Here is a 6,564-nt window from a genome sequence, read left to right as displayed (position 1 = left end):
TTTTCCTGTGGTCATGTATGGACTGTGAAGAAAGCTGAGCACCGAAGAATTGATGCTTTTGAACTGTGGTGTTGGAGAAGACTCTTGAGAGTCCCTTGGGCTGTAAGGAGATCTAACCAGTCCATTTGAAGGAGATCAGTCCTAGGATTTCTTTGGAAGGAATGATGCTAAAGCTGAAAACTCCAGTACTTTGGCCACCTCATGGGAAGAGTTGAATCATTGGAAAAGACTCTGATGCTGGGAGGGATTGGGAGCAGAAGAGAAAGGGACGACAGAGGATGAGATGGCTGGATGACATCACTGACTTGATGGACATGAGTCTGAGTGAACTCTGGGAGTTGGTGATGGACAGGGAGGCCTGGCGTGCTGCAATTCATGGGGTCGCAGAGTCAGACAGGACTGAGAGACTGAACTGAACTGAACTGAACTGAATAATTAGTGATATTCAGCATTTTTTCATGTTTTTTTTTTTTTTTTTGCCCATCTATATGTCTTCTTTGGAGAATTATCTATATAGATATTTCACTAATTTTTTGATTGGTTTGCTTGCTTTTTTGGTAGTGAGTTGTATGAGTTATTTGTTAATTTTGGAGATTAATCCCTTGTTGATTGCTTCATTTGCAAATATTTTCTCCCACTCTAAGGTTTCTCTTTTCATTTTTTTTTTTATGATTTCCTTTGCTGTGTAAAATCTCTGAAGTTTAATTATGTCTCATTTGTTTATTTTTGCTTTTATTTCCATTGCTCCAAGCAGTAATTTGAAGAAGATCTTGATGTGATTTATGTCAAAGAATGTTCTGCCCATGTTTTCCTGTAAAAGTTTTATAGCATCTGACCTTTCATTTAGGCCTTTAACCTATTTTCGTTTTATTTTTGTGTATGGTGTTAGAAAGTGTTCCAATTTCATCCTTTTACATGTAATTGTTCAGCACCACTTATTAAAGAGACTTATTTTTCCATTATATTCTTGCCTTTTTTGTCATAGATTAGATGGACATAGATGTATGATTTATCCCTGGAATTTCTATCATCTTACATTGATCTATACTTCTGATTTTGTCCCAGTACCATATTGTTTTTGATGAATTTGAAGCTATAGTTTGAAGCCAGGGAACCTGATTCTTCCAGCTCCGTTCTTCCCTCTCAAGATTGTTTTGGCTATTCAAGGTCTTTGTGTTTCCATACAAACTGTAGAAATTTTTGTTTAGTTCTGCCATTGGTAATTTGATATAGATTACACTGAATCTGTAGATTACTTTGGGTAGTGTGCTATAGTCATTTTCTCATTATTAATTCTTCCAATCTAAGAACATGTTATATCTCTCCATCTGTCTGTGTCATCTTTTGATTTCTTTCATCACAATCTTATAGTTTTCTGAGTACAAGTCTTTTGTCTCTTTAGGTAGGTTTATTACTATGTATTTTTTTCTTTTGCTGTGATGGTAAATGGGATTATTTTCTTAATCTCACTGATTTTTCATTGTTAGTGTACAGGAATTCAAGACATTTCTGTGGATTTATTTTGTATCCTACCACTTTACCAAATTCATTGATTGTCTCTAGTGGTTTTCTGGTGGCACCTTTAGAAATTTTTATGTATAGTATCATGTCATCTGCCAACAGTGACAGTTTTACTTCTTCTTTTCCAATTTGAATTCCTTTTGTTTTATGTTTTTTCTGATTTCTGTGGCTAGATCTTCCAAGAATATGTTGAATAATGGTGGTAAGAATATGCAACCTTGTCTTGTTTCTGATCTTAGAGGAAATGCTTTCAGTTTTTCACCATTGAGGATAATGTTTGCTGTGAGTTTGTCATACATGGCCTTTATTTTGTTAATGTAGGTTCCCTGTAAGCTCACTTTCTGGAGAGTTTTTCTTTCTTTTTTTTAATCATAAATGTGTGTTGAACCATGTCAAAAGATTTTTCTGCATCTATTGAGATAATCATATGATTTTTGTTCCTCAATTTGTTGATGTGGTGTATCTCATTGATTGATTTGCGTATATTGAAGAATCCTTGCATGACTGGCATAAATCTCACTTGATCAGAATATATGATCCTTTTATTGTTGGATTTGGTTTGCTAGTATTTTGTTGAAGATTTTCGTGTCTGTATTCATCAGTGACATTAGCCTATAATTGTTTTGTGTGATATCTTCATCTTGTTTTGCTATCAAGGTGATGATGATCTTGTAGAATGACCTTGGGAGTGTTCTTTCTTCTGCAGTTTTTTAGAAGAGTTTCAAAAGGGTAAGTGTTAACTCTTCTCTAAATGTTTGATAGAATTCACCTGTGAAGCCATCTGGTCCTTATCCATTTGTGGGGGAGGGAGTGTTTAATTACACCTTCAATTTTAGTACTTCTGATTGGCCTGTTCAAATTTTATATTTCTTCCTAGTTTAGTTCTAGAAGGTTGTACTTTTCTAGGAATTTTTCCATTTCTTCTAGGTTGTCCATTTTATTGGCATATAATTTCTTGTAGTAGTCTCGTATAAGCCTTTTAATTTCTCAGGTGTCTGTTATAACTTCTCTTTTTATATCTCTAGTGTTATTGACTTGAGTCCTCTCCCTTTTTTTCTTGATGAGTCTGGCTAAATGTTTATCAATTTTGTTTACCTTCACAAAGAGTAAGCTTTTAGTTTCATTGATCTTTGCTATTGTTAACTTCATTTCTATTTCATTTATTTCTGCTCTGATCTTTATAATTTTTTCCCTAAGTTTGTATTTTGTTTGTTCTTCTTTTTCTAGTTGTTTTAGGTGTTGGGTTAGATTATTTATTTGAGATTTTTCTTGCTACTTGAGGTAAGATTGTATTCTAATAAACTTCCCTCAGAGTTACTTTTATTGTATCACATAGGTTTTGGACCAACATGTTTTCATTGTCTTTTGTCTTTAAATATTTTTTCATTTCCTCTTTGATTTCTTCAGTGACTCATTGGTTATTCAACAACATATTGTTTAGCATCCATGTATTTTTGTTTTTAATTTTTTTCCTGTAATTTATTTCTAATCTCATAATGTAGTTGTCAGAAAAGTGCTTGATATAGTTTCAATTTTCATAAATTTGCCAAGGCTGATTTGTGACCCAAGATGTGATGTATTCTCGAGTATGTTCCATGTACACTTGAGAAGAAATTATATTCTACTGTTTTCAGATGTAATGTCCTATAAATCATTTAAGTCTATTTTGTCTAATATGTAGTTTAAGGTTTGTGTTATTAATTTTCTGTCTGGATGATCTGTCCATTGGTATAAGTGGGATATTAAATCTCCCACTACTGTTGTGTTACTGTCGATTCCCCCATTGTGGCTATTAGCGTTTGCTTATGTATTAAGGTCCTCCTACGTTGGCTGTATATATATTTACAATTGTTTTATCTTCTTCTTAGATTGGTACCTTGATCATTAATGTAGCGACCTTCCTTGTCTCTTGTAATGGTCTTTATTTTAAAATCCATTTTGTCCAATATTAGTATTGCTACTCCAGCTTTCTTTTGAATTCTTTTCATGGAAAATCTTTTTCCAGCCCCTCCTTTTCAGTCTGTACGTGTCTAGTTCTGAAATGGGTCTCCTATAGATTTAAACAACATGTACATGGGTTTTGCCCTTATATTCATTCAACCAGTCTGTATCTTTTGGTTGGACCATTTAATTCTTTTACATTTAAAGTAATTATCAGTATGTATGTTCCTATTGCCATTTTCTTAACTGTTTTGTATTTTTGCATTTTTCCCCCTTCTTTTCCTCTTTTGTTCTCTTCTTTTGTATTTCCTGCTAGAAAAGATCCTTTAACATTTGTTGTAAAGTTGGTTTGATGGTACTAAATTCTCTTGGCTTTTTCTTGCCTGTAAAGTTTTTGAATTCTTGGTCGAATCTGAATGAGAGCCTTGCTGGGTAGAGTATTCTGGGCTGTACTTTTTCCCTTTCATTACTGTATATATTGTGTCATTCCCTTCTATCCTGCAGAGTTTATGCTGAAATGGAAATTCTTAACTTTATTTTGATTGCCTTTTATTTGTTGCTTCTCCTTTATTGGTGTTAATATTTTTTCTTTGTATTTAATTTTTGTTAGTTTGATTAATATATGCCTCTGTGTGTTCCTCCTTGGGTTTGTCTTGTATGTGACTCTCTGAACTTCTTGGACTTGGGTGACTGCTACCGTTACCATTTTAGGGAATTTTTCAACAACAATCTCTTCAAATATTTTCTCAGGCCTTTTTTCTCACTCTTCTCTTTCTGAGACCCCTATAATTCAAATGTCAATGCATTTAATATTGTCCTAGAGGTCTCTAAGACTGTCCTCATTTCATTTAACTCTTATTTCTTTATTCTATTCTATGGCAGTGATTTCCACTATTCTGTCTTTCAACTTACTTATCCATTCTTCTGCCTTGGTAATTCTGCTATTGATTCCTTCTAGAGTATTTTTCATTGCAGTTATTGTATTGTTCATCTCTGTTTCTTTGTTCTTTAGTTCTCCTAGTCTTTATTAAACATCTTTTGCATATTCTTAAGTCAAGGCTATGGTTTTTCCAGTGGTCATGTATGGATGTGAGAGTCGGACTGTGAAGAAGGCTGAGCGCCGAAGAATTGATGCTTTTGAACTGTGGTGTTGGAGAAGATTCTTGAGAGTCCCTTGGACTGCAAGGAGATCCAACCAGTCCATCCTAAAGGAGATCAGTCCTGGGATGTCTTTGGAAGGATTGCTGCTAAAGCTGAAACTCCAGTACTTTGGCAACATGCAAAGAGTTGACTCATTGGAAAAGACCCTGATGCTGGGAGGGATTGGGGACAGGAGGAAAAGGGGAAAACAGAGGATGAGATGGCTGGATGGCATCACGGACTCAATGGACATGAGTCTGAGTGAACTCCGGAAGTTGGTGATGGACAGGGAGGCCCGGTGTGCTGCGATTCATGGGGTTGCAAAGAGTCGGACATGACTGAGCGACTGAACTGAACTGAACCTGTGCCTCCATTCTTTTTCTGAGACCTTGTATTTTCTTTACTATCATAATTTTGAATTCTTTTTCAGGTAGACTGCTTATTCCCTCTTCAGTTAGTTGTTCTTACAGGTTCTTACCTTGCACCTTCATGTGCAGCACATTTCTCTGTTCTCATTTTCTCTGACTTGCTGTGTCTGTTGTCTGCTTTCTGCAGGCTGCAGGAGTGTGGCTCCTCTTGCTCCTGGTGTCTGCTCCTTGGTGAGTGAGGTGGATGTTGAGTTAGCCCTCCCTTTTGTTCTGTGGTTGTCACTGACCTGTCAAAGGCATGGTGTACTCCTTAGTTGTTAAAGTAGAGGCCTCAGAATCTGTTTCTTAACTGTGTTTCTGATCTCTTCTACAAGGTAGGCAGGACTGGGGCACTCCCAGTAGGAAAGAAGCCTCTGAGCATTTCTCCTCTGACTGTTCACTCCTGAGTGTGCTCTGTAGTGTCCCTTTCAACCACTGTGCAGGCTCACAGAGTACACTGTGCTGGCACTGCTCTTGGTCCCTGTGTAACCATGGGTACACTGGCAAATGTAGGCCACTGGCACTTTGGTCCACTCAAGTCAGGTCCCAGAACTGCAGTATTCATGCAATTGGATCCATTGTGGGGATTATGAAGGCAACTCAGACTCTTGCCTGGCCCAGTCCTTGTGTGTCAGAGCCCACAAAACCCACAGTTGCTAAAGCCAGCTCCATCTCAGCTGCAGGAGCACTTGGTGCCCATTTGGATATTCTGTAGGCACTGAATTTTGGAAACCATCAGCAGAGGCATAACTCTGTGGTTTGGGTGGCCACAGGAGAGGTTTTAGCATTGCTTCCTTAGTTGCACAGCCCCCAGAAATCAGCTGTGGTTTCAACACCATCTCTACATATTCCTCTCATCAGCATCTGCTCTGAGGCTATTCTGAAGCACACATCCACACAGGTCAAGAGTAGGGAAGCATTTAAGGACTTTGTTGAAGCTGTATGGGTGGAAGAAGCTCAAGCAAGCCTGTTGATGTGGGTTCCCTATCATTTCCTCTGGAGGCAGGACTGGAGGGTGGGAAAGGATGATGCAAAGTGGCCCCACCCTTTACACACACACAACAATGACGCCTTATATCTATGGTGGTCTGAGCTTCTTGCACAAACTTTTCTGGTTGTTGAGCTCTGTAGTCCCTCCCCTTCAGGCTATCTCTTCACAGCCAACAGCTGTCTCCTCCCTGGTCTGCTCTCCAAATCCCACTTTCCAGCACCCATCCCTCTCTGTACCTAGAGACACAAGACTCAGGCTGGGGTGTGCAGGGCTGCAGCACAGACCATGCACATAGGTCTTACTCTGTCCTGCCTTTCACAGACCAGTTATTGCATTCCCATCTGATCCCTTAAAGCTCCCTCTCTGTGCCAGCTGACCCACCGCAGTAAAGGGGCCTTACTGAGTGTGGGAACTTCTCCTCTCCTTCAGCTCCCCACAAGGGATGCTGGCCCCATCATGTTTTCTCTTTTTTTTTTTTCCCCCTTCATTTCTTTCATCCTACCTGGTTGCACAGTGATTTTTTTTTTTTTTTTTTATTTTTTTTGGGGAGAAGACTCTTGAGAG

Source organism: Bison bison, unplaced genomic scaffold, assembly GCF_000754665.1.
Source record: "Bison bison bison isolate TAMUID 2011002044 unplaced genomic scaffold, Bison_UMD1.0 scf7180017864317, whole genome shotgun sequence".
Taxonomy (NCBI): domain Eukaryota; kingdom Metazoa; phylum Chordata; class Mammalia; order Artiodactyla; family Bovidae; genus Bison; species Bison bison.
Note: the sequence above shows the minus strand (reverse complement) of the source record.